The sequence below is a fragment of the Corvus brachyrhynchos genome, unplaced genomic scaffold (genome assembly GCF_000691975.1).
Source record: "Corvus brachyrhynchos isolate BGI_N302 unplaced genomic scaffold, ASM69197v1 scaffold547, whole genome shotgun sequence".
NCBI classification, from domain to species: domain Eukaryota; kingdom Metazoa; phylum Chordata; class Aves; order Passeriformes; family Corvidae; genus Corvus; species Corvus brachyrhynchos.
The window spans coordinates 897,713-917,606 of NW_008239104.1; the positions used below are offsets into that span (position 1 = coordinate 897,713).

Below are 19,894 nucleotides of genomic sequence, written 5' to 3' on the forward strand. Positions count from 1 at the left end.
GGGAGTGAGGTCCTGAGCACCCACTGGTGAGTAATGCAGACCTGTGGTGAAGCAAGTGGGCTTTTCTGCCTCTGCAGGCTCCCCGTGTTCTCCTTGTGGCCTTGCTGCATCCCTGTATGAAGCTCTGCAACTCTGCTGAGCCTGAGCAAAGCTGAGCAGTGGTGGAGGAGAAGGAGGGCCAGGGAGAGTTGAGTGTTTATCCAGGGCTTGTGAAGCTCTGTGCAGCATTTTCTGTGGATCCAGTTCCCAGATTCAGGGGTGCAAATGCAAATGCTTGGGCTTATCCAGGACAGCTGACTGACAGGCATCAGTCAAACGTTGTCTTCAGTCAATCCCTTCACCCTGAGTGCAGAGTGTGGCCCTGAGTGTTTTGTCTGGGTAGGAAAATAGCACACCAAGGGCCATACATCAACATGTGAGGAGGGACACACTTCCGTGTGACCAGTCTCAGAAAACTTGGGACATCAGATCAAGTTAGTTCTTTCTTTCCACCTCTGTGGGGGAGCTAACTTTTATTAAGTTTTTTTCCAACAATGAGAACACTTTTGGTAAAAACCACAAGGTCTTCACAACCTGATTCTCTGTGTGTCACTAGTTGTGCTTTGAGAACAGATATTTCACTGTGGTGTGAAAGTAGAAATGAGAAATGCTAATATGATCTTGCTCACCTTGTATCTTGCTGTCTGTTCATTTAAACCTGAGAGGAGTTTTGCTTTTGTACACCCATCTGCACAAGGATTCATTGCCTTTCCTTTTTCCTCACTCCTTTAGTCAGATCTGAGGTTGCTTTTAAAGTTGGAACCTGTATAGGCAAGTGTGCCAAACTGTGATTAAAAGTGCACTTCTCCCCATGGGGTCTGCTTGTATTCATGTATTCATCATATATATATATCTATCTATATATGTATATGTAGAAAGAGAAGCCATGGCTAGAATCGCCTTCCTTGGAAAGAGAACAAAATCAGTCTGACATTTTGGCAGCATCAAGAACCTCATTACAGTGTAGGAGTGGTTTCTTTCTCATGTGCTCACACCAGCTTTAACACGCTGTAGTGATACCATCTTCACAGTGATATGCTAGGGAATTGTATTGTGTGACCATAGCCTTCTTCAAAGCTGGACTTCACAAGATTTTCTGGAATGAGAAGGAGATTCGCTTGGAAACAGCCTAACTTTGGCCATACATTCTTCTTCAATTCCTGCAGGCAGTGTGGTCCCCACAAATAAAGTGCTGGTATGGTGCTGGCCACTATGTTTTCCTCTTGCCGTCTTGAGACAAGGTGTGTGGGAGTCCACTCAAGGAAGGTGGCAGTAACAAGGCCTTTCATATGTAAGGAGAGAAAATGTCTTCTGTGGTCCACAGAGAGCCTGCAAGAGGGCATCACTGAGGAAATGGATCCCTGCTTATGTTAGGCAGTGTTCTGGAAGGGGTACTCTGTTGTTAGGCTGTGTGCAAAGTACCACCTGTTCTGCATAAGTAAATGTCCTCTGCAATTACAGTGTCCAAGACACCTCATTCGTGGAATCAGGGGCATTACCCAACCGCTGACATGGGCTGACTGGTGGTAGTGCTGCCCTGTGACATGAACACTGGATGTGGGGAAGTCTTCTGGCAGGAGGTGGTAGCTCTTCACTGACCCATTGTACTCTCTGGGAACCTCCATCATGCTGAGGTACTTGATGCTCTCTAGGGACTTGGCTAGAGTCATCCTGTCAGGGGCTGCTGATGGAGATAAAATGCCAATCCTGCATAAAAGATCTGCTTTTTCTCAAAGGCTGTTTTTTGGGTAGGCCTTATCTCCTGCAGAAACACTGTAATGAAGTGACCAAATTAACTTGGAGTTGCTGGTGCTGAACTGTTCTGAAGAACCAGTCCTCCTTAATTTCCTAAACAATCTGAATTCTTGATCAGGATTCCTGGGATATACAATTTCCTGTAGAAGCTGTGAAGTAGGATTTATCTCATATTGCTATCAGTTCCCTGCACTTTAATTAAGGGGTTTTTTTGCCACTGTCTTTCTGCCTTCTCTCTCTCTCCCTCTCTTTTTTTAATTCCCTTTGAAAGCCCTCCAAAGCAAACACTCAATTTAAAGACAATTACTGGCATCTTACTTCATCCATTCCAATCATTTCAGGTATTTAGCGGAGAGAAGAGAATGAGTATCAGGTGGATAACTTCTCCCTGCACACCCTCAGCCCCGCCTTTACAGAGAGGAACTCACACTAATTGGACTGCTGTGTACGCCCTAATTGCTCTCATCAGCAGTCTCCGTACTTCATCCATTTTGTGGTTTTTTGGCAAGAAATTTCCACCTTCGAGGGAAACCTAATGGAATTGGAGAGATGAGAGCATGTGACAGCATGCCAAAATGGCCCCAGGAGGACTGCATTGGCTGCTGTAACACCCTGCAGCAGTGGGCAGAGGAGGGAGAGGACCAAGTGTCTTTGCTCAACTGAATAACACAGAGCTCTGCCTCCTTTTTTCTTCCCCAAAATAAAGTTTATCCTCTTAACAATACTTCCGTTGGAAATAGTATTTCTGGGCTATTTCTTATCTGTATGAAATGGAAGATCTGTTACCGAAGGCCCCTTTCAGCTGCTAGGAGACAACAGAGTCTAATCTGGCAGTATAAAAGTCAGGGAATGCAGGACAAAATCATTAATCCTTGTCTTAAATAGTTGTTTGTGAGAGCATACTTTACTTTCCCTCTCTGAGGAGCCACAGATCTATAGTGACTGGAGGGAACACCCAGCTTGCCTTTACTCCTCCCCATCCTTGCTGCGAACCTTCCTGCCATGATAACCTTTGTTTCCTTCAGCTTAGAGGTTTTTGGGTGTTGTCATTTGTCCTATTCAAGAGTAATACCCACTTAAAGCATATATGTGCAGAACTATGAATTGGACCAGGTTATGATGGTGTGTGTTTTGCTTTGTGTCCTTCGAATTACACAGATTCCTGACACCTTCCTGCCCTGCTGAAATGCAAATATATTTTTGTTTTGCATTTCAGGAACTTAATTCAATGCATATAAAAAGAAAAATCTGTAATCTATATATTTTTTTCTCAAGTCAAATAAACCCAGATACTGAGTTGAAGAAAGCCTCATAATAGCAAGAGCCTAATACCAACTGTGTCTCTGAGCAGGCAAATCAGAACTTTAAACAAGGCTTAAAATATAAAATTTTGTAAAGGTGATCCAAGAATAAGGATTGCTCTGCAAAAGTCCAGGGGTGGTACTAGGGATTGCTTATCTTATTAGGAGGCAGGCTGGATTTCAGGATGGACCTGTTTCTGCTTTCACAATCGCATTTCTCTGAATTATTTTTGCTCCTTCAACCTTTCACCTCTTTACTTTCCAATTGTTACTCAAAAGATCTCACCTAGCCTACCGGGCTTTTGTGTCAGCAAGGAATGAAACCCAAGCAGAGTCAGCTAAGAATTTCCATTACTACTGGCTGCAATTATGTGGCTCAATACCAGATTCATAATGAATGTTTGGGGGGTTAATTTTCATCCGTGGAGGCAAGCTCTCTAGTGTCTTGTTCAGGTTGATCAGACAAGGGAATTATTTGATGTTTGGCTTCTCCAGCCTGTCAGATAGCCAAGGCTGTCACTTGTCTCCCACTGTAACTGAAATGCATAGCAGCTCCCAAGGATGAATGTCAGCTGTCAAGTGTGGAGGATACAGACTGGTAGTCTCCAGGAATGATGCACTTTGCCACTTCAAAATAGGGATTTTGGACCCTTTTCAGGCTGGGAAATCTCTAATACAATGTCACACATACATTTTGGTCCCTATGACATATTACTCCCACCTCCATGTAGGTAGACAACAAATTCTGAAAAACATTCTTTGATCTTCCACCCACTGATCTGCTTGAAATTTAAGTTCTGTGCTGCATCTCAAGGGAAGGAGAAGTAGGAATATAATTTATACCATATTTAAAAAAAAAAAAAAAAGAAGAAATGAGAACATTCCTTCCACCACCTTTATATTTATATTGCTGTATAAATCTTTGTTATTCCTTCCTTCTGTTTGTCACTACACTTTCCAAATAACATTGGACTCTTCTCTCTCTGACCCAGTTACAGTGTTTTCTGTCAAACAAGAGCATTAGGCTAGTCCTTAAATTTAGATTTTTTTTTTCTCCTTTCCTGTGATGTTAAATGGAATATTTAGTTTCCTCTGAGGTTGCTTTCTTGGATTAATAAGTATTCACAAGATCCTTGTACAAAAGTGGGGCAAATCTAAGGCACCAGTTTTCTGTCCTGTTGACAGATGGGTTCTGGAATGTGTCATGAGATGTAGAAAGGATTTCACCTGCTTTTGGTGCAAGATAGCTGGACATGACTCCATTGGCAGATGGAATTGTGGAGAAAAGGGATGTCGAAGGCTATGCCTGTTTTTCCTCCTTTTACTGCAATGCCTACAGCCACAGGTGGCAGCCACTTGAAACCTGTGTGGATCTCAGAGTGGCCTCAGTTTCCTTCCTCTCCCACTCTTCTCCCACTTCTCCCCCTTCTCCCCCTTCCATTTGCCCTTTTCCTTCCTTCCCCCACGTCCTCACCACTCCCCTGCCATTTCCTTGTCCTCCTCTTCCTTTTCCCTTTTTGCTTTTTGTTGTGTTTGATGTTTGTAAGAAGCCTTGGAGGGTGATTGGTTTTGGTTTGGTTTGGGTCGGGTTTCTTTTGTTTGTTTGTTCATGTCTTTGTTTTTAATGCGGATCTCTAGGGGAATGGTGAGGGGTTTATTTCAGTGGTGTTGACTCTAAGCATGCTCACCTCACTGAAGGGACAGAGGCAGAGGTTGTTTGCAGCTGATCTGAGATGGTTTGTAGGCTTTGCAGCAGTTCTTGAATCACTTTCCTGTGGGTTTCTGTCACAGCTATGCAGAATTTTAGGGGTTTGATGCTTTTATGGATTTGTTTGAAGTGCTGTTGTTTTCTATAGCTACATTTGACAGCTTTAAGTTAAGGAACTTGGTGGTCTGTGTTAGTTGGTGCCTACTATATGGCTCACTTAATTTCTGTGAGCTCTGTTGGCACCAGATGATAATTCCTAAAAGGAGGAATTCAAGAGGAGGAGCTATTTCCCTTGGATACTATAGTGCTTTGCCAGGAAGTAGAACAGCTAGTCTGTGAAACAGCTGTTTTCAGATCTGCTGCAAGGAACATAAGGATGGCTAAAGGCATCTCTTCACTTGCAGTGCTAATCAGGATAACAGGGTGCAGGATTTCTTTGCATCCCTGTTGTTATCCAATGGCTTGTTTTCATTAAATCTGTGATCTCCTATCATTCTCAGCAGGGCACTTACCTTAGGAGTGGTTTCTTTTGGCACAAGATGGAGCACGAATCCCAGAGAGATACAGTGATACCAGGATTGATTTGATTTTCCACCAGCCATTGTGGTTTTGTCATTCTCACTTCTAGGTGCTTGTTGATGTAAAAAGTCAGTTGCAAAGACTTGTGCTGTGACCATGAGCCTGCTGGTTGTGGATGTGCTTTTAGCCTTCCTCTCCTGTAACCTAGAACAGAGGTAGTTCAGTTCCCTTCATGCAGTCATCCATCATTCTCCCACCATGCCAGCTCTTACCCTGCTAGGATTCCTGTTGACCTGGTTGCTTATGCATTTAGAAATGAAGTCGTTGCTTTAGTATTTCTGCTGCTCACAGGAGACATTTAGATTTAATCTTGATTGTCATCTCCCCCTAGTCAGCAGACCTAAGAAATCATTATCTTAATATTACAGGAATGTTACTGTTGATCAGTTTTAAGCTCTAGTTCTGTAGCGCCATTGTATATGAGTAGCTTATCTGTCAGAATTAACTTTCCCCTCCCCTTCCAAGAAGGAGAAGAAAAAAAAAAAGATGAAGAAAGAAGGAAAGGTGAAGGATGAAGGAAAGATTTAATGTTGTTTATTTTACAAACAGTATTTAGTGGCAGCATTAAATAGTTCTACCTTTCTGTTCTACACAAATACATTACTGTCTTTTGAGGGTATATTTTAAGTAATTGATATGTCCATCTTTATGTATTTTGTCAGTTTGTGTTTGTATTTGTCATTGACAGGCTTAAATGATGCTAATGGATTCCTGTGACTTTGATGACATTGGAGTTCTTTAGATAGAGTAAGGTGGTCCTTAGGTTTGTACCCCAAAAGCCAATATTGAATTCTACAGTTTTTCTTCTTGTGGTGTTGATTTGCCGAATCACATTAGGAGGACCAAGCAAGGACTGAGTATGTTTTGCCTCCCCGGAAAACTTGACTGGTGGGAGGAGCAGATGGAAAGGAGCTTATTTCAGGGTAAGCTGGAACAGCTGCGCATTTCCTCTATGGGTAGTGGGGTCTGACCTAGTGCCTTGTGACAAGAGAAGAGCTTTTGTGTGGCTTTAAAAGGATGAGATGGAAGGAATAATAGAGACTCTGGTTTTCTGCTCTGCATCTGTTTTGACCCTCAGTTCAAAATATTCCTAAAAGGTTTGTTCCTCAGAGGAACTGATAGGGAAGGTCCCTAGATAGGGTCACAATCCTTTTGATCACCCCAATGGTGTCACTGACTAAATGAATATTTACATTCTGCCCCTTTCCTACCACCTCTTTGCTAACTTCTGAACAAGAGGAAGATCATGAATTCTTGACACACTTGGAGGGTCCCCTGGGTGTGGTCAGCTTTGATTCTTCTGATACTGCACAGCTAATTCAGCCCCTCTTTAAAAACATCCCTTCTATCCCTCTATTTATGTTAACAGCCCACTTCTGGCTCAGAAATCCCTGTTGCTCAGTTACAAACATAAATCAATCCTGTGTACATACTAATTTCTAAAATGGTGGGTCTTCTCAAATGTTGAAGAATGGTCTTTCCCCAGGACACAGTCAGTGTGTACACAGAATACTGGCTCAGTCAGGAGTACAAGATTGTATTATCACTTGCAGATGAAAATTAGGGACACTGATGAAATCTAAACTGAATCACACATCTGAAGACATTTAAGGCTTCAATTGCATAACCTCAGGAGGCTCTCTTTGGGAGAGTGTGAGCCGAGAAGTTTTTTCCGTATTCAGTTGAAAAAAAGAAGAAAGAACATTCTCTTGCCCTTGGAGCTTTGGACTCCAAGAAACAGACTTGTTCCTTTCTGAAGTAAGGAACAAGTCCTACCTGAGGATCTGCTAACTTCAGCTCAGGGAATGCTTAGATGAACTGCTACAATTAGGCAGCAGTGATGGTACTGTGGGTGACGGAAGAGAAATACTGCTTTGATTCAGTCTAGCTTGTGTTTAATAATAAAATTGCTCTGTGTAATTGACACTGGCCTAGGTCTGTGTGTGATATTTAGGGAGTATAATTATTTTAGATGTGTTGAGGGTGCCTGGGGAGTTGGCCTTATTCTGAGAGCAAGAATAATCTGCTAGGCAGGGGACTGCTAGGATAGAAAGCGATTTGTGGCCATTTACGTAGCACCTGTCAGGACCTGCTGCTTAGCTCATCTGGAGTGGTTTGACTGCAGTGCAAATTTCCTCTAAGAAGAGATTTTCTTTGAAAAGCTTTTCCGCAAGCAGTGGATAATTTCACATGGGTTAAGTAACATAAAACCTTTTTTGGGAAGTGGCAGAAGTAACTTAGAGCATGCTTGTTGCTAGAAAAAAGGGTTCCTTTCAGTTATCCTCTAGCAATGACAGTTTGTGTCAAAAAGGGGCACATTTGGGATTTGATCTTAATGTGTGAGGTAGGGATGGGCTTGCTAGATCTGACTGTTGTGGAAATGAAAATGTATTTTTCTTGTTGGCCAGAAGGGAAGAAATCTGTGCCTCAAGCAGGATGGAGGCAGAATCTGTGAGGAATCAGAAGTTTCTCACCCCGGGGACAGTTTCTGTGTTGATATTTAGGTTAGTTGTTCCCTGTTCCACTGACCATTGTCCTTCAGCATGGCCCACACCTGTTGCAGTCTGTGGGAAGGCTATGCACCTTGTAGCATCCTTGGGGGCAACATGAGCAAAGGGTTAATGCTGTCAGAGGCTGCTGCACGCTGGGAAGACAGCAGCATCTTTTATGAGCAAAAACGCACCTAGGACCATCATGTGGCTGTCTAGCCATTTGCCCTGTAAGGATGTAAATTCCTGATTGCAAGAGACTGGGAAGATGTAACCAGGGCAAAAGTCCACTCAGTTAATGTGCATCTTATTTAGCCTTAGGTGCTGTTGGGCAGACGACATAGGGTGAGCAAACTCTCACTTTGCCTTCGCATGGCTTGGCAGAATAGAATGGGACTGAGATGTGAATGGAGACTGGAGCCTCTTCAGCCAGCTTTTGACTGGCTGATGTATCTCAGCACAGGACATTAACATCAGCATGCCAGGGCAGCCCTGCCTCATTGCTCTGTGTGTGCACAGACTTGCTCCCTGTGTGTCGTGGTGTGAGTGGGATGAGAGCTCTTGTGTCCTCCCAGACCCCAACACCACTGCTGCTGTCCTTGCCCTGCCTGGTGATATGGTGGCGTGGGGCAGGTTGCTGTACCTGGTCTTAGCCTGCAGCACGGGAGCATTGCTGCAGTCTTCCAGCTCCTTGTGCTCACTCTGCACAAACTGTTTGCCTTTTCTGGGTTTGGGACAATGTCCCCATTGTCCACTTTTGCCTTGCTTCTCACACAAGCTGCTCTACCTGCCCAGTGTCTGTCGGCAGCTGCCACGATCCTGTGCTGAGTAGAGCAGAGCAGTCTCTCTCTCTCACATAGGAGCATGTTGCCATGGCAATGCACAGTCTGCTGCATTCTGGGTCTCCAGGAGCCAGAAATGATGGTGCTTTTGCAACATTGAGGTAAACATCTCTCTTTTCCCATATACAGTGCATCCAGCCCTCAGTTAGAGTACCAGTTCCTATTAGCGTCAGCCTCCCCGTGCCCCCTGCATGGAGGAATGGGGCTCTGGGCACTGAGAGAGTGCCTGACCTCTGGAACCAGGTTCCTGTAGTTTGGAGTGGTGCCTCTGGCAGTGGTAGTGGCTCTCTCATCACTAGGCTGTATGGGTTTGCCACAAGGGAGAAACAGGGTGCCACTCCAGAGCTGCATCACTTGTGGGGCAGCCACTGGAACATGCAGGTTGCTTGTGGAGGGGTATGGCTGCAGCTCTCCTGGCTGCTGAGTGGGGAGATGAGTCCCTAGCTGCTTGTTCACAGCTCTGCTGCTGGTTTGCACTGATCACCTTGGGAAAGTCATCTCTTTTCCCCTAAGCTGCTTTTAGAGTGTGAAAGTGGCCTTGCTCTCTCTTGCACCCTGGGAAGGCACCCTGTGAGGACTCTGGCTAATGAGTGCAAACACTTAGAGTTGTGGAAATTTGCTGATTCGTCTCTCTGGGACTTGCCAGTACTTCGTTATGGTGCTGTGGATTTTCACTCGTTTTTCTGGTGCTTTAGGAATCCATCAGTGTTTCTCACATCCAGAAGCCTGTAGCTGGCAGGTGATTGAAGACTCTTTTACAGTGTTCTTTGTCATTGCAGGCAGTAATGAGCATGGCAGGCTGTTGCAGGCAGGGAAGTGTGGCTGTGTGAACTGAAAATGAATACCTTGCTTGATCTGCTGGCATTTGTTCCAGCATCTTTCTCTCCACCTCTCTCCCTCTCACTGTTGGTGTGTGTATGAAGGGGGAGTTGATGCTGGAGAGGGGAGCGGAGCAGAGCAGGGGAGGAGTTTCTATCAGCCTCTTCTTTTTCTTTTTCTTTTTTTTTTCTCCCGTCCAGTGACGTGAGCAATGCCTGGAACAATCAGGCTGGCTCCAAACAGTGTGCCTGAAGATGCTGGAGAAAACAGCCTAGTGTGCTTTAAGCAAACACTGATTGCTTGAGCCTGGGCTCTCCAGACATAATCTTTTCCAGTTCCTCTGCAGGGGATTGGGAAGTTCCATTAGCTTTCTTCCTTCCCATCCCATACGCTCACTTTTGGAAATGATTGGAGTTAACAGTGTTCAGAGCACCAGCAAAGTCCGGGTGAGAGCCACAGGTTCGGTGAAATACTCCCGAGAAGAATCTCTCTGGCGGCAGTCCCATCGGTCAAAATCTATGAAAATCTCCAATTCCTCTGAGTTTTCTACTAAAGAAAGCAAGGTAAATAACTAAATATCAATAGTGGTTTGCTTGGTTAGGCATGGGGTTGGTGTTGTGAAAAGGTTATGCTTTGCAGGAGTTAAGAGCTCCGGATGATCTGCAGTGATCACAGAATTGCTGTCAGGTCAGGAAAAAAAAAAATCTCTGCATTTGAGGAGAGACCTGAAGGTGGAAGAGCTCTGGTGTTATAATGATCGGGTCTTAGTTGAATGCCCTGTCACTGAGCTTGGTGCAATAGTAAACAGAGAAAACTTGCTAGTGACAATGCTAGTTGGAGCTCTGCACTTGGGAAAGGTGCCAGAGTTGGCAGGTGATGTCCTTGGGATTATCTTTTTAATAGGAATTGTTTTCTGTAGAAAAATAATTTTTGCTCCTTATCTACAGCTCTGTGGTTTAGTAGGCATGGGTGCTAGATGAAAATATTGTCCCACTTGCATGCATGATTAAGTACTGCTGTTAAGTATTTATTAGGAAGGCATTGCTTGTGCATTTGCAGGAATATGTTAGTGTGTGGTAATGGTTGGTAGCACAGGCTGTGCCCAGCTGCTACAGTGACTGTGTGCAGCATCTCCTCACCCAGCCCAGCCCAGTTATTCAGTTCCTAAGCAAACAACCCCCACTCCATGCAGCATCTCTTTTTTTTCCTCATCCCGCACTCCCACACAATAACTGAGAGGCACCCAGGAACTCTTGGCAAGCGCTTTAGTAGCCGTCTCCCTCTCAAAGGTGCTCCATGTCTCCAAGGGTTGGATGAACTTTATGCAGTGACCAAAATGTGCCTCTAATTTCATTCTTATTGCCAGTTGATTCTGCCCTTGGGATTAGAAGATACAACCACTTGCAAAGGTGTGTTGAATCAGGGTGAAATATTTCAGTGCATCAGCCAAGCATTTAACTATGTCTTGGTTCCATGTGCATGCAAAATAGGCACAGGCATGGATCTTCTTGTACTGTCCCTTCCCTGAATCTCCTGTCTGTTCTGTGAGAAGTCTCCTCTGCTATGGTGAAAAGATCCCAGTGCTGTACAGTAGTTCCTAGCAGATCACTCTCTGCTGGCTTACAGGTTGTATGGCATTTCAGAGCCTGAGCTGTGTAACTTAAATCACAGAGTACTGCAAACAGAACTAAATCTAAGTATTTTTTTCAGTTCAATTTAATGAGCCTCTGTTTTCAGGACCTTATTAACCATATCTAAGAAATAGTGTATTGCTGAGTTGGGGCAGAGAAATAGCATGGCCATCATTTTCAGGCTGTTGCTGATGCAGTATGTGCTTCTCCAACAAATACTAAAGTAAAGGCTGCATTGTGCAGGTGCTCTGGGACCCTGCTTTTGTGATCACTTTTACCTTAAGCATGGGAATAATTGCACAGTATTCAGTGGGAGGATTTATGCCTGAAAGCTCTCCTGCTTATGGTAAAAACTCAAGTCTTTTGACATTGGGTGAATTACTTAATCTATATGTCTTCCCTCTCACAGGCTTTGTGTCCAGTGTGTATGCATGGTGGAGTGTCCTCAGGGCAGGGACTTTTTCCCAGGAATGGTGTCTGACACAGTTTGTTAACTACTGCAGTAATGAAAACTCTGTGTTCATTCCTCTGTGGAATTCACATTTCTGCCTGCTAAGTGCTGTAGGTTGTTGTTTGAGAGGTATCCACTTCTTTTCCTGCTTATCTCAATAAGGTGGGAAGAACACTGCAGCTTTGTTTCAGTTGTGCTGTTTTCTTATTTCACACAAAGGTTTTTGTATCTGTAGGGCATCTAAGATGTGTAAAAGCTGTGTTATGGAGGGCTGAGAAGATCCCTGCATTCCCTTCAGTGATGCCTGCCTGGCTGATAAGATGACAAGCAGCTCTGCAAGTGATTGGTCTCGTGATTTTGGACAGCCCTGTTCTTTCCATCTCTCTGTTCCCCATTCTGATCTTTGTCTGCCCATTTATTTTGCTAAGACGTCACTGATCTGGAGGACTGATTTATAACTGAGCTTTGGCTCTTTGATACTGCTGTGTTGGTGGAAGAACCTGGAGGTTGTTAATCTGTAGTGTGGCAAAGGAGGTCTTTTTATCAGTGTAACTCTTTGCATATGTGTTCATGCATCACTTCTCAGGAAATGTCTTCAGTTCTAGGCTGGGCTTTTCTGATCATTGATGTCTTGTAGATCTCCTCAGTCTTAAGTAAGGCTTGGTTTGTAGACTTGTCCTCTTCATATTTCTGTGTGTGTGTTTCCCTCTTTGTGTCTAGACTGCCTTGTATTTTATCTACTCCCCATATAAAGTGATTACAGTGCCCAAGATGCGTTTCTGTGACTGCTTCAGCTGACTTTGGACAGGAGACAGATTTAAACCATTTGTGCCTCAGAAACATACTCCTCTTCTACTTTTCACTTGATGTGACTCAGCCTTTTTTGCTAAGCTAGAGAGTATTATGTATCGTCATGCTTTAGTTAATATGAACAAAGCACCAACATGGTGCCCGCAGATGAGGTCTGCCTGCTGCCAGTGTCAGAGAAGCTAGGTAGCCCAAGTACCTATCATCTCTTTGACGCACATCAGGTAGTGCCTCCGTGTGTATAGAGGCTTCACTAGGGGGCTGCATCCTGAGTGTGTATTATAGGCAAGTACCATAGCCTTAGGGCAGCAGGAGAACCTGTGAAAAGGATACTGTGAATTATGTACCATTGCTCTCTGGAGAGCAGGCTCAAGTCCAGATGACATGCAAGGTGAGTCAAAGAAACTTAGGATCATCCGTGTGACCCAGCATGGTCGCTAGTCTCTTCTTGTGACAGACTTCTTTTCTGCAGCCAGGGGCTGAATTGCCAAGTACTTGTGCCTGTCCTGCCTGCAAATGCACAGAGCCATTAAAACTGTTGAAATAGGCTGTGTAGGTGCTCCACTATCAAGAAGCACTCCTCTAGCCTTTTCTCTATTTATCTGTAATAATTCAGTATGCTGCCTTTACAATAACACTGATGAAACACTTCAGCAAGTACAGAAAAAATCTTTTCAAGCAAGCCTTGTGTATCAGTACAAAGGATGCATTTCTTGTGTGGCATTAATTTCTTGGCTCTCAGGAGCCACAGCCAACCATCCTTTTCTGTTTTATGATGATATATTTGGTACAATCTTTCTTTCCTTTTTTTTCTTTCTCCCCCTCCTCCTCCTTCTCCATACAAACCAGATTTTTAACAGAGGAGTTTCTCTTCGAAATGTTCTCCTCCAGTTGGTGACGCACTTGAAATTCCCTGGGTGAAATAATCTCCTTTCCTTCCCCCTAAAACATTCCTATCAACCCTATCTCCTCCTACACCAAAACAACATTCATCGGTTCCATATGCTGCTGAACAGCTCTGTGCTGTTTTATGAATAATGTATGCCGGCTTGTTAGAAGAACGTTTGTTGTACAAACCAGTGGAATTTAAAATTGAGAACAGTATCAGCAGACATGCCATGCCATGCACTAATGCACAGGCTTCTTGGGGTACTATTCTGGCATCCTTGCTGCATCCCCATCAGAAGGGGGGAAAATTCATGAGAAATCGTGGGCGTGTGGGCTTTGAATCTGGCAAGGAGTTACAGACACTCAGTGATCAGAACCCTTATCCTTGCCTTGCCAGGTGTTACAGATCTGTGCGTGAGGACAGAAGAAAATGTCAAGATCTGGGTTTTGAGGGAAGGTGGCAAATAGCAGGTGGTGAAGTAGTATAGATCTGTATTCTGGGGGAGGGCCAGCCTTCAGGTAGTCACTCAAGCAGCAAGCCATGAGTGATATATAGCACTGTGTTGCTCCCCATCCAAACCTGTCAGAAGGCAATGATTCAGAGCTATGCCCTGGTCCAAAGGATGAGCACGTTAACACCTATTAGGAGTCTGTGCAGACACCTGGAATGTCTCGTATCTTTTGCCTCTGTAACCTGTTTTATTTTTGTAGAGTTCTGCTACTTCAGTTGTTTTTTCTCCATCCAGTAAAGTACATATGGCAGGAGCTGGAGCTGATGCCTGGCTGGCTGCTCTGCTCCAAAGGACAAAGCTGATGGACAGGTGCTGAGTGACTGGGGGAGATGCTGTGACTGCAAAGACTGAGCACATCTTTGCCCAGAGGTGTATTTGGGGCTTCCTTGCTGCTTGGAATCACCCATGCCATTAGCAGCTGGAGGTGAAGAAGAAATGTATCCAGGCAGGGGTGCTTCTGGCAATGGCAGGAAAGTGTGGCAAGGGCCTGGCTCAGAGCCTAAGTGCAGCCCTGTCCTGGGGGCATCAAAAGCCACCCAGGCTATCCTCTGCAATGATCAGATCATTCCTCCAACAATGACTCCAAAAATCAGGGAGAAACTGGGTGCAAGGAAAGATCACGACAGACAAGAACTGAAGACAGTCTGGGTCATCCCTGCTGTCTCTATGAACTTAGTTTTGGCTTTGCCAATTTACCGTCTCACAGCAGGTATTTCTGGCTCCTCTTTTATGCGTGGAGCAGGTGTAAGAAATGTGTGGTGTATTCCTTTCCCTCTTGGCAGGCTTTTCTGTATGGGCTAGTGCAAACAGAAAGTCAGTAGCTTGCTTCAAGAGCCAGCCCTATGTTGCCTTTTGAGGGGAGGAGTTGTACAGTGCTTTGGGATCTCTTCAAGCATCTTGCACCTGCTGGGTGGGCTTTGGGGGCCCTGCAACTACTTGTTACTTAGATGATTTACCAAGATCAGTATCTGGGTAATTTGCTAGGTCTTTGTCCCTGTGTACACACCTGGTTGTGCCTTTCTTTTGTACCATTGCTTCTGCATGCAGAGGCTGACTCCCAGCATCACTGGCAGTCAGCAGGTGACAAGAGCAGCCTGTTTAAATGGGTCCAGTGGTTTGTGCATGTGACAAGATTTTGAGGAAGGTGAGGGTAGTGAATGACTTTTTTTTTCCTTGGTAGCTCTGTAAAATAAACAGGAGTTTTCAGAAGCATTCTCTCCATAGTTTTGCTTTTCTTTCCAGTTGGACTGAAAGTACCAGCCAGTAAGAGCTTGTGAAAATCTGGAGTTTTTGTGGACCTACTTGCTTACCAAAGGGAGAATGGGGGTGGAATTCAGCAGTTTTTTAGAGTTACAGCCTTCCACTTAAATAGGAAAGTGTTTCTTGCCTCTTTTATGAACAAATACAAACAAATCCCACAAACACATAACAAATCTCTTTTTTTTTACACTGCAGTCTTCTAAGGGTCAAACTGGAGCTGTAGGAAACAGCATTGGAGTTAAAACAAGAAAGGTGGCTAGGATTTTGCCTACTGTTCTGCTTTATGTAGCAGTCAATTTCTTTTATTTTGCCTCCAAAATTGCACTTGTTTCTCTGAGAAGCTTACAGCAGTGCTCGGCCTGAGGTGCAGTGCACCTAGAGATTAACACTTGTCAGACAGGGGAAAGCTGTAAACTCTAAGGAGTTAGGTCTTTGTGTTCTGGGTAATAGGGATAAAAAGTCAAAGCACTGAAGTCAGACACAGGTGAGTGGTTGATATCTGGGGGTTTGGATCTTGTCTACAGTAGCCCTGGGTGACAAAAGAGATAGAAAGTCTTTCCCTTTTCTGATTGGTATCGGTCCAGCTTGGAAGATGAGACCCATGCAATATTCATTCTGTCATTCACTGCTGTGGTCCAGCCTCCTGTTCTCTAGCTTACATAGTGAATTTGCCAAACACTTCCCAGGCTAGCAGGTAGGAAATGGTGACTGTTGTCAGTCTGTAAGAGTGCTTTAAATGGGAGCTTTTTTTCCTTTTTTCCTTTTTTAATTTTTTTCTTTTTTCTTTTTTTTTCATTTCCCAGGAGAAAACAGGAGTAAATAAAAACCTGTTCTTGCAGGTAGCTGAATACAGTGGAAGTCATGGCCATGCCATAGTCTGTGATGAGTTTTGTTGCAATTTAGTGAAGCATTTAAGTGCTTGTCTCCAAGTTTGTTTGATTTAGTCATACTCTGGAGAAATGTCTGCTGAGAAAAGCTGCTGTCTGCATCAGGGCCTTGGGGAACCGCCATGAAATAAATCAGGGGGCAGGTGCGGTGCTGTACACATATGCTACTAGTTGCAAAACATGGCAAGAGGAAATTTTACTTCTCTGGAACATCTGAGAGCCCAGGTAGACATCAGGAAAATGTTCAAGTGTCCGTTATTTTGGAGAATAACTGGAGAATTTTGGAGAAGGGACATAAAGCAGCTCTGAAAGGCCAGTGAGTCCAGCAGCAAGTGCACAGCCTTGCAGCAGGCTCTGCCAGAGAGGTGGGTTGGGGGACTGGATGGGTTGGATGAGAACTCATGTATTTGCATCCCTGGAGAGGTCCTCTGCTTGCTGAGGTCTCAGTGAACATGCCTGGTAGACACACGGAACATGCTGTGTATACAGCTGTTGTGAATGCTCTCTACAGTTTTTCTGTTTCTTAAATACCATAAACTTTTTGACAGGCTCTATTTGATGCTCTGTGGGGGACACCATGTCCTTGGTCAGATGTGTGCCATATGACTGGCTGTCTTTTACTCCCTAAAGTAGGAAGACAGTGTCTGGCTCATTAGTAAAGTTTGGGACAAACATACCTCTCTTTTCACAAGGCAAAAGCCTGGGGTGTTTGTTGTCCTTGCACCAATCTGGACTGCTGCTTTTATGTGTTCTGCTCTTTGGCTGCAGTGATCCCTAGAGATGTGCTTAGCAGTGATATCTCATAAAAACCTGTACAAGGCAGGTGTTAATTTCAGAGGTTTTGACCCAGTGTTGTAGTCATTTGGGCCAGAGAGCAACAAATGTGTTTCCCCAAGCCAGGTTTTTGCTGCTTCAAAAACTCATTCAGCTAGATGAGGAAAAAAAATACTAGTTCTGAAAAAATGGGAGGCAACTGGGGAAAATATGCAACCTCTTTGCTTTGTATTTGGAAGTAATTTTCTGGCTGAAAATGTAAGAGAATATTTTAGTCATAGCAGGAAGAAAAAAACAAGTCAAAGAATAAGACAGGAGCTTTGGCCAAATCATATAAGAAATGTTCAATGACCCCAGGAACCAGTATCAGCATTGGTTTGTGTAGGAAAATGGAGTTGTGTCTAATTCTGCTGAACTGGCAGGAGGAAAATACTAGCTCTTTCTTTTGCTTTCTTTCTGCAGAGTGGTCTTAAAATCTCGTGATAGCTTTTCACTGAAAATTAAGCAACTGCTTACAAGTTGCCATAAATGCCCATCCCTTCACCTTTGGCTGTTTGCCTTTGGTTCAGAGCTCCTTACACAACTTCACAGAAGACAGGTTATTTAGAAGTAGTGAAAACTCCAGACTTGGAAATATTTCATCATATTTCTCTGAATGGTACAGTGAAGCCCAGTTAGTGGTGAGGACCTCTCTTTGCTAGCTCAGTGTAAGTAGAATGAGGCATGATTATTCCTGGTGTGCATATCTGCTGTATTGCTCTGAGAAACCTACGTTTTTTGGAACACTGTGACCGAGAGTTGCTGCCTGTGTAGCATCAGCATGAGGTGAGTTACACCAGTATGTTTGACCTGCTTGTGTATGGTTCAGTTAAGCCAGATGTCCACAGAGCTGAATATTAAGGATCTTCAAATAAGATTTCCAGATTCAGAAAGGAGCCAGTGGATGACAGGATGAAGAGTGGGATATGCTTATGGTGTTGCTCATGCAAATTCAGCTGTGGCATATGCACAAGGCTAATTTCAACGCTTCAGTTTCCAAATTATTTTTAGTTTGGGTCAACATTAAGGCTATCTAAATGTTACTGTTTCTGTTGAGCATCATGTCATAGCTATTATAGTATGTGATTTTCAGGCTTGTTCATACTTGATGTGCTACTTTTTGCTAATCATGTGCATCAACAGTTCTTCTACACGTTAACATATTTTGAGGCTGTGTAGGAGTTATGTGCCAGAGAGAGTAAATCTAGCTATGTATATAAGGTGAATTACAAATGTGGATTATACGTGTGAGAATCAGGGACATTCCATACCAAAATACTTCACTTCAGTTAAGTGACCTATTTGAAGAACTCCATTAGCTTGTAGTAATACCAGGGGTTTAACCATTGTATACATCAGCTACTGGAGGGCTGAAATAAGACATACTTATCCAACTGATGTATGTACTTTCTCTCAAAAAAAATCCATCCCAGCTGTCTTGATACTCACCCAGGCTTAAGTCAGCCTTCAGACTGACTTACCCTTTTCTTTGCAGGCTTGTTTCAACAACAGAACTGTTACCTTTGGTGTCAAACCTACTGGCACCTTTCCTATGAATTGAAAGAGAAACGGTGTTAGTGGGCAGCAGTCCAAGATGGTGATCTTCAAGCACAAAAGTTGCTTAACATTCGTTTTCTGTTTTGCACTTAGAAACTGAACGTGTTTATGTTTAGGTGTATGACTGGGAAAACATTCAGGTGTCTGTGAGGCTCAGGGACTTTGGGATAGCTATTCTGGCAAATTTTCACAGGTAAGCCCATATGGTGAAATTTTAACGTCCCCATTAAAATCATTGACAAAAATGTCTCACTGAGAGTCAGGAGTTAAACTGAGCTTTGAATTTCAAGGCCATAGTCTTTTGCAAACTGTAGGTAAAGTTCAGGTTCATGACCACCTGAGGAACTAGAATGTACCTAAGTCTGTGAGAACCAATGAGATGCATTCCAGAGTCCTGAGGGAATTGGCTGATGTAGTTATCAAACCACTCTCCATGGTATTTGTAAAGTCATGGTAGTCATGAATTCACCATTCTATTGGTGAAGTCTCAGGTGACTGGAAGAGGGCAAACATTGTACCCATCTATTAAAAGGGTAGAAAGGAGAACCCTGGCAACCTCACCTCTGTGACTAGGAGTATCATGGAACGGAGTCTTCTAGAAGCTGTGCTAAGGAATGTGGAGAACAGGGAGGTGATCCAAGACAGCCAGCATGGCTTCATCAAGGGCAAATCCTGCCTGATCAACCCAGTGGTCTTGAATGATGGAGTGACCACATTCTGTGGACTGTGGATACATTATTGCTGCTAGCAAGAAATTTTCTTGCTTCTTTCTAAGTCTGTGAGATACTTCTCTCTCTCATGAAGATATTTGCAGAGTTCTTAAACTATGAACACCTGCGATCTTGTAGAACTATGTTTATGGTACAGTAGAAAATTATTTTGACAATGGATGTTTTAGGATTCTAGCCAACCACCCCAGGGGGTGGCTGATTCTTTGTCCAATTAGACTATGAAGAAAAAAGTCTATAAAAGAGTTTGTAAAATAATTAAATAAATCAATCTTGCTGCACAATTCCTGCCTGCTGGATCTTCTCTCCTCCTCCCTATGGCTGTGGAATACAGTAATAGTGGACAAGGGAAGGGCTTACACATGTCATTTATCTGGATTTCTGTAAAGCCTTTGACAGAGTTCCCCACAACATGCCTGTCTCTAAACTGCAGAGAGATGAATTTTGTGTGTGGACCACTGGATGGATAAGAAAGTGGTTGGATGATCACATCCAGAGACTAGTGGTCAATGGCTCAGTGTCCTGATGGACATCAGTGACAAGCGGTGTCCCTCAGGCGTTCATATGGGGATCAGTGTAACTTAATGTCTTCATTAATGACATGGATGAAGGGATCAAATGCACCCTCAGCAAATATGCAGATGGCACCCAGCAGAAGGATGAGATGGCATCCAGAGGGATCTGGACAAGATAAAAATCAGGAATCTCGAGAGGTTTAACAAGACCAAGTTCAAGGTGCTGCACCTGGGTCAGAGCAACCTCTGGTATCAGCACAGGCTGGGGATGAACAGATGGAGAGCAGCCCTGGGGAGAAGGCCTTGGGGGTGC

General features: G+C 43.9%; 1 protein-coding gene across 4 annotated transcripts in view; it reads left to right on the plus strand.

The window, feature by feature from the left end:
• Positions 1–19,894, plus strand: part of PSD3 (pleckstrin and Sec7 domain containing 3) — a 131,843-nt gene that overhangs the window by 74,480 nt on the left and 37,469 nt on the right. The gene's annotated exons all lie outside the window — the stretch shown is intronic.